The sequence below is a fragment of the Mercurialis annua genome, linkage group LG1-X (genome assembly GCF_937616625.2).
Source record: "Mercurialis annua linkage group LG1-X, ddMerAnnu1.2, whole genome shotgun sequence".
In the NCBI taxonomy this organism is placed as follows: domain Eukaryota; kingdom Viridiplantae; phylum Streptophyta; class Magnoliopsida; order Malpighiales; family Euphorbiaceae; genus Mercurialis; species Mercurialis annua.
In genome coordinates this window covers 29,433,488-29,451,570 of record NC_065570.1, presented here as the reverse complement: position 1 = coordinate 29,451,570, position 18,083 = coordinate 29,433,488, and the positions used below count along the sequence as shown (strand labels likewise).

Below are 18,083 nucleotides of genomic sequence, written 5' to 3'. Positions count from 1 at the left end.
GCTTACGCAATAGTGCATGATGATTTGGGAGTCTTTAACATCCCTGAAATATTGGGATGATGGATGATGCGAAGCTCTCTTTTGCTTTTTGTTGTTTTGGTTTTAGGAAAGTCAAAAGGTTGTAAATATATGGATGGTTGTAAATATATAGATGAACGTTTTGTGGGTTGGAGTGGGGTTCACACCTTACTAGCTTAGGAGCGTTCGATATACTTCAACCATGATTATCTGAACCGTTTTGGGGTTTTGTTTTAGGGGAACTTGTCATCTTTTTGTAGTAGTATGCAACTATGGGGAAATTTTTGTGTACAAATCACCTCATAATTAATATAATGCGTGATCTTATCAGATGAATTCCAGCTCAAAATTTTTATTTTGCAGCAATTATTGCATAACATGCATTAATGCATTAATGTCTCATATATTCAATCACTAATTACTCTTTTCATTTGCTGTTTTTATTATTATTTTATAACGAATACAGAGGAGCTTGACAATAATCATCGATCCTTTATGGCGGCAAATCGCGTGTTATCGGAATCATAACTGATCGTCAGAAGAAGATCAGAGGCAGCCCAAAAGCTCCAAATAGATTCTCTCCCGCCAAGTACTATTATACGATTCCCTCATATAGGTGAGTTCGATTTCGGTCTATTTAAAGATCTGACCTATTTAAGAGAATTATGGTTCGGCATGTCTGTCATACAGAGAACCGACTTTGAAAATAGATATGGATGGATTGCACAGTTGGCATATGTTCCTATGATAAGCAGCCTGCTCAAAGCTATGTTACACTTTTGGGACCCGTCATATAGCTGTTTCACCTTCAGGGTAATTGACATGTGTCCCACTGTGGAAGAGTACAGGCAACTCATTAATACTGAACCGGGTGTAAAAATGCACGCGCACAATAAGGATAATCAAGGGAAGAGACAATTGGCTAGGTTAATAGGTGTCTTGACGGGAAATGTAACGTCATGGGAGATCATATTTCCAAAAAGAGATGGAGTTATTGATGAAAGGGTTGTCGTACGTTTTAATGAAATAAATCATGGTGTGGACCCGATTATGCCAATTCTAGCAAAAACATTAAGGTCACTTACTAGCTGCAGTGAAGATAAATCAAGAAAGTTTACTGGATGTGCACAATTGTTGATCATTTGGGATTTGAACCATTTCAAATGTCCTCAGACATTCAAAATTCCTCGCCCAGGGTACAGACCTTACTACACGACAATGAGGAATTATGTCACCGAATTTGTAGGAATCCGCTGGCCAGAGCGGTGTCCGCCTAAGAAGCATTTGATCAGATTCCTCTTGGGCATTACTGAACAGGATGTGGAATGGCTGTGTCCCAAAAGCCGAAATCAATCAATCACTTATGCCTATGGAGATATGGCATGGTTTCCTTTGCTAGGGCCATGGGGCGGGACTGCTTATGCACCAAATATGATTAGAAGACAATTTGGGAATTTGCAATTTATTCCCCAGACAATGGGATTATCACAGGCAACCTTTTCCTACAATGATCCGGATACTGCAAAAATAATCCTATCCTACATCGAGGCCTGGAAAAACATAAGAAAGGTTCGTAGCGGTAATGAGTCGTATGGAACCACGCCGGAGTATCATCTTTGGCATTCACAAAGAAGCAAGGGCTTTATACCACCAATTTTTGCTAATGATCGACAAGCATCTTCTTCAGGAGGTAAGGGGAAGCAAAAGAAAGTTGCGACTGATTATCCTTCTTCTGAGATAAATCTAGAACAACAGAATATTAAGCTATGGAATGAATTGGAAAGGGTGTTGGAAGAATTGAACCAAGCAAAAAGGTCTCGAATTACTACTAAGCATGTTTCCGCCACATCTCTTAGTAGCGAGTCGAGACAACAAGATAGGATTACAGCTTTGGAGGAAATGATCCACGAATATCAAATGGAAGTACAATACCTAGAGGCTGAAAGTAGCAAACTTTAACAAGAAAAAGAAGATCTTCAACAAAATTTATGTTTTAGCCGAAATCGATATAGTGAATTGCATGAAGAGTGGGTAAAGACGAAGGATCAAATCGGCAATGCAACTGAAAAGTTAAGGAAAATAACCGCTAGAGCTCATGACATGTCTAAACTAATATGGTGTTTGAAAGAGCAGTATGTACCGGTAGGGACAGTCGGACAAAGCCTTATGTTCTTTTTGGAGGACCTATATCGCGATCTCGAGTACTATGGGCAGTTTCGCTAGAAGGGTCGATGATAAGTTGAGAAAGCTCTTTTGTGTTTTGTTGTAAAATAAAGTAAACTATGAATGTTTTGTTTAATAATAATATTTTGTGGTTTGTGTATATTAATTTTCATACATTTTGATTGACATGACACGTCATACATTCATACACATAAATTCATTTTATCAAACAATTATTACAGAATAATAATATGATTTGAAATATTTTATCTAATAGAAAATACAAGATAGCGCGCCATCCGAAGACCAAATACCCCACACATCAATATATAACCCGTTCTAAGATTGCTGAGATGGAGAAAGTAGTCGACGACGTTAAGACATAAATGGAAGAAATGAAGCAACAAATTTCAGGGATTCCGGAAATTAAAGAACAAGTTTGTCAGATCTTAAATTTAATCAAAGGGAAGGGTGTTCTGGAACAATTGAATCCTCAATTACCAACTTCTCAACCAAATACACATCATGAATCCTCTTCTAAACCATGGACTACCTTTGTAGCACCGGCCTATCCCATGGCCCAATATCCCACTCTGGTTATGGATACAGTCATAGTACCCGATCTCGATGACCCTAAAGTACAAACCGAATTAAAGGTCCCACATCCTAATCCCATTGAGCTTTAAAAAGAAAGATTGAAAGCCCTGGAAGGGACCAACAGTGGCGGAGCAATCGATGCTTCTCAACTTTGTTTAGTCCCTGATGTAATTGTTCCCCAAAAATTTAAGGCACAGGATTTTGAAAAATACAGTGGGGTAACTTGCCCTCAGAGCCATTTATCAATGTATTGCAGTAGGATGGCCGCTCATATCAGTAATGAAAAATTATTAATATATATCTTTCAAGAAAGCTTGACTGGGCCTGCATTACGCTGGTATATGCAACTTGAAAAGGCTCATGTTAAAAAATGGAAGGATTTGGCTGATGCTTTTATCAAGCAATAAAAGCACAATATAGATATGGCTCCCAGTCGAGATGACTTAAGGTCTATGGAAAAAAAGAAGGATGAAACCCTAAAGGAATATGCTCAAAGGTGGAGGGATAAAGCGGCACAAGTCTTACCCCCTTTAAATGCAAAGGAAATGGTAACAAATTTTATCGACACCTTAAGCCAACCATACTATTCCATATTATTGGCTAATACTTCTAATAATTTCTCCGACTTGGTATTGGTTGGAGAAAGGATTGAACAGGGGATTAAAAAGGGGAAGATTGATGATAAAACAAGTAGAGGCTACAGCTCCCAAAATCAGCATGTTGGAAGTAAAAAGGAAGGAGAGACCCACATGATTAGTGGGTATGTTCCTAGAATTCCTCAATATCAATCCAAGAGATATTCAGCAAATTATAAATCTCCGTACATGGCTAACACATCTCAGATACCACAAACACAACAATATGTGTCACATGGCATTCCCAATCCTCAATTGAGTAATACTCCCAGACCTACCTCTAATGATAGGATTTTGGCAATCGCGCAAGACCAGTTGAACAATTTGATCCTATCCCAATCACATACACTGAATTATTCCCGCAATTACTTCAAGCTGGTCAGATTAGCCTTGTACCATTGGAACCAATGAAGCCACCCTTTCCGAAATGGTATGATGCTGATGCCAAATGTGATTGTCACGCGGGAATAGCTGGGCACTTCACGCAAAATCGTACTTCTTTTAAAAGAAAGGTGCAATCACTCATCAAAGCATGTTGGTTAAAATTTAACCAAAAGAACCCAGTACCAAATGTGAAGAATAACCCCTTACCTGCCCATGCATCTGAGGGTGTAAACGGCATTGAATGTGCGGAAAGGTACAAAGTCTCTTTAGATGATGTTAAAATGCGGTTTAGGAATTTATTTTCTCGCCTAAAAAGAGTTGGGACGATTGACCCCCTCTTTGGCAATACAGCAAGTTGTAAAAACGGGGACATAAATTGCAAATACCATTCAGGAATGGAAGATCATCAAATTGACGAATGTCCTCAATTTAGGCAATTTATTTAAGGCTTAATGGATTCTAAGCTAATTTTGATTGGGGATAATAAACAAGATGGAGTAGATTACAGATATTGCAGTGCGAAAAGAGACAAAGATAAAGGTAAAGTAGAAGACTTACTCGGACAACCCTCTTGAAAGTTTGACTATAAGGTTTTCTACTCTAAACCACCATCATTCGACATCCCTATCGAGTCAATAGTTCCTTCGGGATAGGGAATTGAGGAAGATAATGGTAAAGTAGAAGACTTACTCGGAAAACCATCGGGAAAGTTTGACTATAAGGTTTTTTACTCTAAACCACCGTCATTTGACATCCCTATTGAGTCGATAGTCCCTTTGGGATGGGGAATAGAGGAAAATAGTGATAAAGTGGAAGACATACTCGGACAACCTTCGTGGAAGTTTGACTATAAAGCTTTATGCTCTAAGCCTCCGTAATCTGATATCCCTATCAAGTTAATCGTTCCTTCGGAAGGGGGCACGAAGGGAGATGATGAAATTAATACACTATCAAATAGTGGGAAACCCATCACTATAGAAATTGAGTGCAAGGGGGAAATAAAAGCAACACTAAAGCTTCCATCAGTTCTAGAAATTGAGTAATGCACGTCGCCCAGCAGTATATCTACTCTAGTTTTTGATCCACCGAGTCAATTGCCCTGTAAAGATCCCAAGGCAGTCCCGTGGAGGTATGATTATGTCTCCTCAGTTCAGCGAGAAGTCAACGTTCAACCCTCCATTGATATCACATGGGTAGGAGGGATGACGAGAAGTGGAAGATGTTATACCCCTGAAGAAATTGAAAAAAAAAAAGAAAAGAAGAAATTGAGAGAAACTGTAAAGAAAAAAATAAGGTAGATGAAGGCGCAATTAATTATAAAAATGAGATTCACCTTGATGAAAAAGTGCAAATTCCGACGAGCCAAGAGTACAAGAAGAATGTCACTGAGGAAGAGGCTTGTGAGTTTCTAAAAATAATTAGACAAAGTGAGTTCAAGATCATCGATCAGCTTAATAAAACTCCAGCTCAGATATCTTTGTTGTCACTTATTCTATCATCAGAATCACATCGTAATGCGCTCATGAAAATGCTAAATCAGGCTCATGTGTGCCATGATATTTCAGTAGATAAGTGGGACCACATAGTTGGAGGCCTTGTGGCATCCACATACATTTCTTTTAACGACGACGAGATACCATCTGAAGGGACATGACATACAAAGGCCTTAAATGTAACTGCAAAATGTAGAGGTTACATGATTGCTAAGATACTCATTGATAACGGTTCATCTCTAAATGTTATACCAAAATCAACCTTGGCCAAATTACCGGTGGATGACTTGTTTATTAGACCAAGCCATATGATTGTTCGAGCCTTTGACGGGACTCTAAGAGAGGTGATCGGAACTGTCGAATTGCCTATCGAGATTGGCCCAGTCACCTTTAATATTACGTTTCAGGTCATGTACATTATTCCCTCCTATAGTTTTTTGTTAGGTCATCCATGGATCCAGTCTACCGAGGCAGTTCCTTCTTCTCTACATCAGAAGGTGAAGTTCATAATTGGAAATCAGTTTATCGAGGTGCAGGGGGGAGAAGAATTATTAGTGACCAAGCCAGTGTCGACCCCGTATGTAGAGGCCGCTGAAGAGGCCTTTGAAAGCCATTTCCAATCTTTTGAGGTAGTTAATTGCCTTTTTGTGAAAAAAGGAACTTGTCTGCCTAAACCAAAATTCTTTAAGGCTGCCATAAGTATTGCCAATGGAATGATCAAGATGGGGTATATCCCGGGTCGAGGTTTAGGAAAGACGCAACAAGGGATTTCAAACCCTGTCATACCCAAGTTTAACAAGGGACGTGCTGGATTAGGTTTTATGGAGCACCTAAGAAGAGAACACATTCAAGAAATATGAACATGACCCCTTTATATCAAGTTTTTCACAGTGCTGGTATCCTGGATTCAGAGATACTAATGAAGAATCAAACATCAAGAATAGCAGCTTCTTTCAGTCCTATATCTATTAACGCGATTAACGAAGACGAAGATAATGATTCGGCGGATGCCTGGATTGTGACCTCTAAACAGATTCCCAACAATTGGAAAGTTTACGATTTGCCTACTGATGACTTAAAGTAAATTTTATGTTCATTTAAGTTTGTTTTCAATCAATTAAACGAATTAAATAAAATATGTTTCAAAGAAAGATGTCAAAAAATATATACTAGCAGTTTTTCTTTTCTTTTTTTCTTGTCTATACCGACCTCTTTTCATTTGCATTTACACTCAGGAACATGCATGATCCAATAAATACCACGGATGAATGGGTAAAAGTTTATTTTGATACGCAAATAGATCAGCTTTCAACAAATGACGAAAGCGAGGAAGATAAGATTCCATTAGAACTTCAAAAAAAGGCAGAACAAGATGAGGCTCTAAAAAGGCAACAGGTTCCTACATAAATCATTAACCTAGGAACTGAAGATCATAGGAAGGAAGTCAAGGTCAGTGCAAATTTATGTGCAGAAATGAAAGAAGCGTATGCCCTTTTTCTTAAAGAATACGACGATAATTTTGCATGGTCTTATCGAGATATGCCCGAAATAGATACTGATATAGTAGTTCACAAGATGCCATTGAAACCGGAATGCCAACCTGTTAAACAAAAGTTACAAAGAAATAAACCGGATATCCTATTGAAAATCAAGGAGGAAGTCAGAAAACAATACAATACAGGCTTTCTAGAAGTTGCTAAATACCCTGAATGGATTGCCAATGTTGTTCCAGTCCCTAAAAAAGATGGGAAAGTCAGAATGTGTGTTGATTATAAGGACCTGAATATAGAAAGCCCTAAAGATAATTTTCCATTACCCCATATTGATGTTTTGGTAGATAATGCTGCAGGGTATAGCATGTTTTCTTTCATGGATTGCTTTTCGGGATATAATCAAATAAAAATGAATCCCGAGGATAAGCAGAAAACCACATTTATTACCCATTGGGGAACATTTTGTTACAAAGTGATGCCTTTTGGTCTAAAAAATGCAGGGGCAACTTATCAAAGGGCAATGGTAACTTTGTTCCATGATTTGATGCATAAAGAAATAGAGGTGTATGTCGATGACATCATCGCTAAATCTAATCCGGGCGAAGACCATTTGGTACCGCTAAAAAAGTTATTTGATCGGCTTAGAAGATACTAAATCAAGCTCAACCCGGCAAAATGTGTTTTTGGAGTCACGTCCGGGAAGTTGTTGGGATTCATTGTCAGCAAAAGAGGCATCGAAATAGATCCCGATAAAATAAAAGCAATCTCAGACTTGCCCCCACCAAGAACCGAAAGAGAAATAAGAGGATTCTTGGGAAGGCTAAATTACATAGCTCGCTTTATTTCAAATTTAACTCTGACTTGCGAGCCCATTTTCAAATTACTACGTAAACATAATCCTGCGAATTGGGATTCTGATTGTCAGGAAGCTTTTGAAAAAATCAAATTATACTTGCAAAATCCTCCCGTATTGAAACCTCCGACACCAGGGATGCCCTTGATTTTTTACCTTGCTGTAACTGAAACTGCCATGGGAGGAGTTTTAGGCCAACAAAATAAAGTCACACAGAAAGAACAGGCAACATACTATGTGAGTAAGAAATTCTTACCTTACGAGACAAAATATTCTCAACTTGAGAAAACCTGTGCAGCTTTAGTATGGGCTGCTCGACGTTTAAGACATTACATGTTATACTATACTACATGGTTGATCTCGAAGATGGATCCTGTAAAATACATCTTTGATAAACCTGCGTTGATGGGAAGAATTTCACGATGATAGATGATGTTATCTGAATATGACATTGTGTTTGTACCCCAAAAGGCCGTTAATTGCACAATACCTCGCTGAAAGAGCTACGGGAGATTATCAACCGTTGGATTATCAGTTTCCCGATGAAGATATTATGGTGGTAGAAAGAGAACCGCAGCAAGAAAACTGGATAATGAAATTCGATGGAGCTTCAAATGCACTTGGCCATGGTATTGGGATAATTCTTATATTCCCAAATGAAAAGTATTATCCGATAACAGCCAAACTTTGCTTCGAATGCACAAATAACATTGCAGAGTATGAGTCTTTTGCATTGGGAATACAGGCAGCCATAGACATGGGAATTAAGATGTTAGAAGTTTATGGGGATTCTGCATTAGTGATAAATCAGTTAAAGGGTGAATGGGAGACTCGAGATGAAAAGCTGATTCCATACCAAAAATATATTCTCGAGCTGGCAGAGGAATTTGAGTTTATTATATTTGAACATGTGTCTCGTATTGAAAATCAAATTGCTGACGCCTTAGCAACATTAGCTGCGATGTTCAAGCTTGATGATTGCGGGGAAATGCCCCCAATTGATCGAAGAGAGGGACATTAGGAATTATTGCTCGAATGTTGAGGAAGAGATAGATGGAAATCCATGGTATCATGACATTTTACAATACATAAGAGATGGAACCTATCCTCCTAATGCTACTGAAAATAATAAAAGGACCATCTGACGCATGGCAATGGGCTATTTTTTAAGTGGGACCACATTGTACAAAAGGAATCACGACTCTGTGTTGCTCAGATGTGTGGATACGAAAGAAGCACAGAGATTAATGGAAGAAATACATAAAGGGTTTTGGTGGAACCCATATGGGCGGTCCTGCACTGGCCAGGAAGATATTGAGAACAGGATATTTTTGGCTTAAAATCGAGAGCGATTGCATCGATTTTGTTAGAAAATGCCATAAGTGTCAATTATACGCCGACCAGATACATGTTTCACCTTCCTCACTACATGTTATGGTTTCGCCTTGGCCATTTGAAATTTGGGGAATGGATGTCATAGGCCCTATAGAACCAAAAGCATCTAACGGACACCACTTCATATTGGTAGCCATAGACTACTTCACAAAATGGGTAGAAGCCGCATCATTTGCCAACGTTACAACCAGAGTGGTGATAAAATTCTTGGAACGGTGCATCATATGCTAATATGGGCTACCAGAAAGATTGATCACCAATCATGCCTAAAATTTCAATAATAAGGCCATGACTGAGTTATGCGCAAAGTTTAAGATTATTCATCATAATCCGTCCCCATACCGGCCGAAAATGAACGGGGCAGTCGAAGCGGCAAATAAAAATCTCAAAAAGATCATTCAAAAGATGGTGGAAACCTATTGAAATTGGCATGACATGATACCTTACGCATTATATGGGTATCGAACTTCTGTAAGAACCTCCACAGGAGCTACACCATACTATTTAGTATAGGGTTAATTCCTAAAAAAATCACGAACTTTACACGAAGTTTCATTTTAATCATGACCTTTAAAAGTTGCTATTTAAAGGCACGAACTTTCATTTTGTTTCAAATCTATCATTTCAGTGTATTTTTGTTGACTAAATTCTTCAATAAACCATTAGTGAAAGACCCAAATTATAAATCGACATCAAATCTTATTATCTTTTAGTTAAAGTATATAGGATTAGGAATTTTTGGTAAGATAAAATACACCGGATTTTACTTTGGCGATAGGTTTGAAACAAAATGAAAGTTCGTGCCTTTAAATGACAACTTTTAAAGTTCATGATTAAAATGAAACTTCGTGTAAAGTTCGTGATTTTTTTAAGAATTAACCCTTTAGTATATGGAATGGAGGCAGTCCTTCCAATTGAAGTTGAGATTCCTTCATTAAGCATCGCAGTGGACGCCCAACTGGATGATACGGAGTGGGTGAAGGCTTGTTATGATCAGCTAAATCTCATCGAAGAAAAAAGATTAGCTGCTTTATGCCATGGCCTATTATATCAGAAGAGGATGATAAAGGCTCATGCTAAGAAAATGAGACCTAGAGAATTTCAAGAAGGGGATTTGGTTTTAAAGAAGTACTCTCCCATACATGCAGATTATAGAGGTAAATGGGCACCAAGGTATGAAGGTCCATTTGTGGTGAAAAAGGCATTTTCAGGCGGAGCTTTAATCCTGACTACTATGGACGGAGAAGAGTTCCCCAGTCCTATTAATGTTGATGTGGTCAAAAGATACTATGCTTGAGAACCAGTCCAGCCGTTTTTAATATAAACTTTTATGTATTCATCTATTGTATTTACAAAATCGTTGTATGTTCTTAACAAAAAATAAAATCCTTGTACGAACTACGTGGACTTTGATCGTGCCTTGCAGGTACGTAAGCGCTTGATAACACAAATTCTTGAGTTCAAGTCCAACCAACTTTTAAAAAAATAAACCTTTGTTTCATTCCCCTACCAACATGAAAAACAACTACTAATAGCCATTATTTAGTTTTTACCATATGAATGACATATCTTTCAAAATGTATTTTATTATAATTTGATTATTGTTTGAAAATAATGAGCGTTAAAATAAATTACGGTCTGCTATTAAAATAACTGGCAACTTTGGAATGGGTCAAAAAAAAGAGCTCGCCAAGTTGAAAATCCGCAAAGGACGGCTCGGGCAAATATTAGAGCAAATCTCGCGGAGTCAAAAATTTATAGAAGCGACTCCAGCAAGAATCAGAGCGTACTAATAAAAAAAACCTGCTCACATGCAAATTACTGCTATTGGTTTCTTGGCTTAAATGCGTCACATTCTTTTCTTCGACACAATACATACAGAATTTCAATAAATTTTGGGACCTTTATAATACGGGGGCAAAATATTTAAGAACTTCCCATAAAATGGAGACACCCTTCAATTGTTGAAAATTAAATCAAATGTCAAAGACACTCTACCCGACTATAAATGGGGGCACATTACCATATTTGGATATTGATCTAAAATTTCTTCATGGTACGGGAGCATTATACTTTCTAAGCATATCAAAACTTCATCACTTCTTCTGAATATCGGATAAGACTCTCTCCATAACACCCACTTTCTATAAACATTTTATAGCCGAAAACCTACAAACATGAAAGCCCTTTTACAGAAAAAAAAAACTAGATAAAAGTAAATAAAATACACCTAAAAACACTAACCCTTGGGAATTATTTTATCTTTCTGAAAGTGGTGAGCTATCTGTTTTCCATAGATAAAATATTTGAGAGCACCATTTTAAAGCAATTTAGAAAAAAAAATAATAAATAAATGATTTGATATTTTTACATAAGTCTTGTCGTCATTTATTTCAGTTAAATTGTCACGACCCGATTCTCGGCGTCGAGACCGGCGCTAGGGAATGGGAGTGGTTGCTCCGAAATCCGTAGCAAGCCTTAAAAACACTTTAAAAATCACTTCAAATTTTTCGCGGAATTCAAAACACATTTTCGAACATTTTAAAATCTCCGTTTAAAAACGTTCCGATAAAATCATAATGAAACTTTACAATTAAATTATCTATTTAATTAATGTATTCAAGTTTCATACCCACTACACTGGGGTTAATAATGCATCTCATTATGCACACACCATCTCATTATGGTGATAACTGCATTTCACTATGCAGACCATTTCATTATGGATTTAAATGCATTTCATTATGCATACACATTCATTAAATTAAAACCGTTACTTTTCAATTACTGGTTATCGTTTTAACGCGTATTCCTCGAATACCGTCTTTTACAAAACCGATAACATGCAATCATGCATATAGCCACGCTGGGCCCCATATTATACACATAACATAGTTGCGTACAGTTTCCTTTACACTGTATCTCAAAACTCCCGGTACTACCGTGTACCCGGGTTGCAACTATTTACCAATACCTTAATGCATGTCGTTAAAATATATTATAATCGTGCGATGAAAACAAAACAGAGTTCATGCGTGGCAAGCATCGCAAATACTGACATGCTAAGGCGTCTGTCTATCTATTCTACTGCAGCTCTACAGATCAAAATAAGACCAATTACCATATACGCAAAACGAAGACTTCAAGAATCAAAAAGATGAAGTCTCGTCCAAACACAGGCAATATTCCTGAAAAATAGTTCCACAACGTGGGTCAGATATACTGGTGAGTTTACATCTTACAAACACACATTAAATAATTTAACCCGTTATAAAATAGATATATTTAAATATTTACTACCGGTTCAGTCACAGAAACGTAAAGCTTTTAAATGAAATGCTGTTTCTAATCCATATTCCTCTAATTCTCCTTTCAGACTTAGATTGATAAACTAGTCGGCTGAACCCGTAGATTCACTCGACTCTAGTTTATTTTCCACTATCCTTTACAGTTCTAAACCTTTCTTTAGACTGTTCCCAACTTTTCTCATGAACTCAACGACCGATAACATTAAGTGTTCCATGACGCCGTTAGTTCTTAAATCAATCGGCCGAACTCTATCGTTCTGTCACCGTTAACTTGTTCGGGGTTCTAGACCGTCGTCTTAGAAGCTCTCCCGCAATGTCTGGACCGTCGTCTCAGACTTCTAGACCGTCGTCTAGATTTCCACATCCACTTAACGTAAAAATAAATATGCATGCAATAACTAGTGATCACATAGTCCTATTATAGCCCAAATAGGATGGCACGTTTCATAGACTCATTCCATAATAATTTTATTTACTCAAAATAAATATACGATATATTTAAAATGCTTTATGATATTAATTTTCCACATTAAAGTAATAATAGTAATTTTATTACTTTAATGTATGCATGTAATAATGCAAATTCACAGACTGTCGCTTCATAAATAATTAAATACGCCACGATGATCCACTATTAGCCACTCGGTCTATTCCAACCGGTGCTCCTTCAATTTGATCCGTCCATAGTTGACTTTCCGTCACATCTATATTCAGGAATCATGTTAAGTCGATTTCAAAATAGAATTCTAAATCTATTACCGACCTCTAAACACGTAGCCACATAAATACGATATCATATCGTATACAAACAATCATCACATTAAAAACTTTTCACAAAACACTATCCTTTTCGGTCGTTATTTCAACGTAACCGATTCACAATTCCTTCTCATTCTCGACTATTCGAGAATTACGAACCTACTCTATCGGGTTCGATTCAGGAAAACACTTGAAATAAATTCAAGGTTCGATCCATATTCTTACATAATTATTTACAAATAATTATTTACCTTATATCTTTTCAATTAGTTTCATTGAACTAATAAAATTATCATATTTCTCTTTTATCGTTATATCCTTATTCCCTTAATTACCGAACCAATTAATAATATTTTAATTATTTAAAATCGGATTTACTCTTAACCTCGGATCTCATTATTCCGTTCTCAAGGTTTTGTTTTTACTTATCTCATTAATTCATACTACTTAAGCCATTTACTTAAGTCCACCTTTAACATTTCAAATCTTTATCCAACTAGCTAATTAATCTTAATAATTTTCTAGAATAATTCTAATAAAAATCTAATCAAATATTCATGTTTGTGAGAATCATATAAAAATCCAACAATTAATTATTCATCATAATTATTAAAACCATGCTTAATATTTTTACAAAATATTCGGCTTCCAAAAATATTACCCTTTTCATATTCAAAACTCATATAACTTGATTTCACATAAATCATACTAACATAATTTCAACCACCACAAATTATGATCAAATATTTACACCAACAACTAAACACCACCTTTTAATCATTCTCATTAAAATTAAGTATACATCTTTAACATGCACTATAAACCATACCAACACAATTTTAATTGCATATACAACAATTCTAATAAACAACTATCCACCATAATTATTCAACAAATGAAAGAAATATTTTTTTTTTCCAAAATAATTTCTTATTTATTCGGTCAACACCCAAAATTTATTTTTCCTTTTTAAAACTCATATATCTATATAGTTTTTATTTACTTTGATTTTCAACAAACTTCAAAGTAAAACCTTTAAATTATAGTATACCCAAAAATTATAATTTGTACAAGATCATAAACTTACAAATAATTTTAACCCATGATTTTGACAAGCTTATATTATATATAAATCCATCATCCAATTTTATATAATTTTTGGATTACACAAAATAATTACTATAAGCTTTAGCTCAAGAACATCATGAATTTCAAAGATTTGGGTTTTCATTAAAAACATCATCTAAGCGTTAAAACTTAAAAGTAAACAATACCCACACATTTATTTTCGAATTTAAATAACTTTTCTTTAAAAAAAATCCAATCTTTATCTTTAAAAATTTATCACCCACATAAACTTTTTTTTTAATCACCAAAACACCCAAATAAAGCTTCTACTCACTTTTTAACATCAAACCCATAAATTAAAAATCAAATTTTGAAGATTAAATAAAAATTTCGAATTAACTTTAATCATCAAATAAAATCTGAAATTAATTCTTAAAACATCATTAAAACCATTTACTAACTATTTAAATTCATATAGCATAAGAAATTACCTTTATTTTAAGTTTAGAAATGAGAAAAATGGAAGTTTGGAGTGTGGGTGGGTTTGGCCGAATACTTGGAGAAGAAAGGGATGAAATGTTTTGTTTTGGGTCTAAGATAGGTATGTGCATCTCTATTTTTATTTGAAATGGCTTAAAGTCATGTTTAGCCCCTAAATTTTTAATTGGACTAATTTATCATTTCTCCATAATTGATGCCACCTTGCTCATTTTTGTTGTCCTAAAGCCACGTTACCTTACTAAAAGAAAAGCCACATGCCCTTTTCTTTTATTTTATTTTTATATATAATTTATTAAATATTTTTAATTTAGAGTAAACTTGATTTCCAAGTTTTGTTCTCTACACATGACACATGTTTTAACATGTGTCATACTTTTATAAATTCCTTCTTCATGCATGACACATATATCTACATGTGTCACAATCTCTACACCCCATTTGTTCTCCTTCTAGTCTCTACACTATATTTTATAGTATATTTATTTTTATAATCAATCAAATACCATTTTTTTTTCAAAACAAATAAAATATGTTCTACCAATGCATCCATAAATATTTATTTTAACTCTAAAAGTCAAATTTCATATTTTAACCCATTTTAAAATATTTTCAAAATTCATTTTAAAATATTTTGCATTTATTTACGAAAATACCACTGCACATAACAAGTCAATTTTCAAATAGCACGCAATCTATTCTAACATGTAATCACATAATTCACACAATTAACTCAACTATGACCTTACATCGTCAAATTGACTTTTCTAATCCCGGCTCATACGTCAACGGGACTAATCTCACCGTCCGATCTTTTAAAATTACATCCTTAAATTTTCGGGGTATTACATTCTCCCCCACTTAAAAACAATTCGTCCTCGAATTGCAAACAACTCGTACGTGCGTATCAATTACAATTTCAATATAATATATTGATCCTTTACGCTTTCACTGCGCTACTCTGATACTTTATCCTTTTTTTTTTCTTCCAATATATGAAATTTCTGCATTGATCCTTATCTCATCAACTACTTTTACTTTCTCGTTAATGTTTACCGACTCTACCTATCATTCCCACTGTGTTCTCGTCCAAATGTCACTGTCTTTTCTTATTCTCATTTCTCTCACAATTTTCATATTGACTACATCTTTACAACTCCTTCACTCATCTCTATGTTTTCCGAGTTCCACATGTCAAACTCGTACTCACCACTTTCTTATATCAAATCTTATTCCTTTAGATTTTTCTTACACCATTACGTCACTGTACTTTCTATTTCGTAACGTCCTTAGATTCTCTCCCTTTTTTTTTAATCTGAATCAATTTCAGAATTAACTTGTGACGATTCTTTCGCCAAATACACTTCATTACTTAACAATTCCGTAATTCATATGCCAATAATCAATTCCCTACACCGAAACTTACTTCCTTCTACCACAGAATTCTTTCCCTAGGAAATTATAATATTTCCGAGTTAAGAATTTAGTCAATGCTTTTGCATCACGCGTGAGATTATCCGAAGATTTTGTACTCAACACATTCGCTATAACATTTTTTTTTCTGTAACATTTTTGCAGTGTAATCATAGCTTCGAAATTTTCTAAATCAATTTCTCAGCCTGAGATTCCATTCACTTTGATTCATGAAAATCTCACCAATTACATCATACAACTCGTGTCTCTATCTTGAGCACACGCATACAACCTTCTACTACCTTTCTAGGCGTCAGAAAAGATATTTCTGGTACCCAATTATCTTGTCTCCTTATCACATCACTTTCTACTCATGACTTTATTCGTCAGAGAACACACATCCTTATTCCAATCACTTTGCCTCTTATTCACCTTTCTCATTTGATTTTTTTATTCTCACTACGACAATCCTTAAATTTGTGTTCATCACTTTATATAACTACAATGTTAACTTTCACTTATCTGCTCTTCCATTTATACTTATTTTTCTTTAAATAATTCATGAATTCTGTTCATGACCAATACACGAGATTTACCGATTATCTTTAATCGTAGTCACTTTCCATACTATTTTCTATTAATCCTTTATTCACCTCTACTCTTTAGTTCAGGATTACTCCTTCTCCATTTCATCATATCTCATAAAAGATGAAATTATACTTTGGTATTAACATCGTCTTTAACCACAAACGCACTTACTTATTATAATAGGATGGTTCTACACATCCAATTGTTACCACTTATTCAATGTCTTTCTACATTTTGTACCACGCTGCTCTATCTTTTAATGCAACATCTCGCTAACGTACTCTTAATCGATCTATTCGCTCGATCCGCCGCGTAATCCTTATATCTCAAAGGATATACCTAGCTTACATTATCGGTATTATCGTCTAAGATACCTGATAATTCTACTCTATCGTTATCGAATTTTTACATATGTCACAATCTTTACACCCCATTTGTTCTCCTTCTAGTCTCTACACTATATTTTATAGTATATTTATTTTTATAATCAATCAAATACCATTTTTTTTTCAAAACAAATAAAATATGTTCTACCAATGCATCCATAAATATTTATTTTAACTCTAAAAGTCAAATTTCATATTTTAACCCATTTTAAAATATTTTCAAAATTCATTTTAAAATATTTTGCATTTATTTACGAAAATGCCACTGCACATAACAAGTCAATTTTCAAATAGCACGCAATCTATTCTAACATGTAATCACATAATTCACACAATTAACTCAACTATGACCTTACATCGTCAAATTGACTTTTCTAATCCCGGCTCATACGTCAACGGGACTAATCTCACCGTCTGATCTTTTAAAATTACATCCTTAAATTTTCGGGGTATTACATAAATCGAACCCATTTTAGGTCGAGACAGGTCAAGTCAGGTCATTTATATATTTCAGTTAAATCGAACTCATTTTAGGTCGAGCCTGGTCAAGCCAGGTCATTTATTTTAGTTAAATCGAACTCATTTTAGTTCGAGCCTGGTCAAGCCAGGTCATTTATCACAGTTAAATCGAACTCATCTTAGGTCGAGCCTGGTCAAGTCAGGTTATTTATTATATCACGGTTAAATCGAACTCATTCTAGGTCGAGTCTGGTCAAGTCAGGTCATTTATTTTATCACTGTTAAATTGAACCTATTTTAGTTCGAGCCTGGTCAAGTCAGGTCATTTATTATATTGCAGCTAGATCGACCCATTTTAGGTCAAGTCTGGCCATTTGTTGCGAACTTATACTACATGAGGTCTCTGTCCAAAATCCATATCTTATTTTTGCATATCTTTTCCAAGCAAAAGAAATGCAAAAGGGGGGCAACTGTTGATACCCGATTTTGTCCGGCAATTATAAACAAAAGCAATTAAACAAACATAATAAGTATATTGGTATTTCAAAATTTAACCATGAAATCAAAGAATCA

The 18,083-nt window shown here is 35.3% G+C and overlaps 1 long non-coding RNA gene and 1 pseudogene across 1 annotated transcript; one reads left to right on the top strand and one right to left on the bottom strand.

Annotated features, from left to right (window-relative positions):
• Positions 1–6,697: 6,697 nt before the first annotated feature.
• LOC126667914 (uncharacterized) lies at positions 6,698–10,328 on the top strand (annotated as a pseudogene).
• Positions 10,329–11,244: 916 nt separating this feature from the next.
• LOC126665104 (uncharacterized) lies at positions 11,245–15,093 on the bottom strand. Its single transcript, XR_007637523.2, has 3 exons — positions 14,658–15,093; positions 12,928–13,043; positions 11,245–12,219 (listed from the first exon to the last, which is right to left on the bottom strand). It is a non-coding gene; the product is annotated as an uncharacterized LOC126665104 (long non-coding RNA).
• Between the last annotated feature and the right edge of the window lie 2,990 nt (positions 15,094–18,083).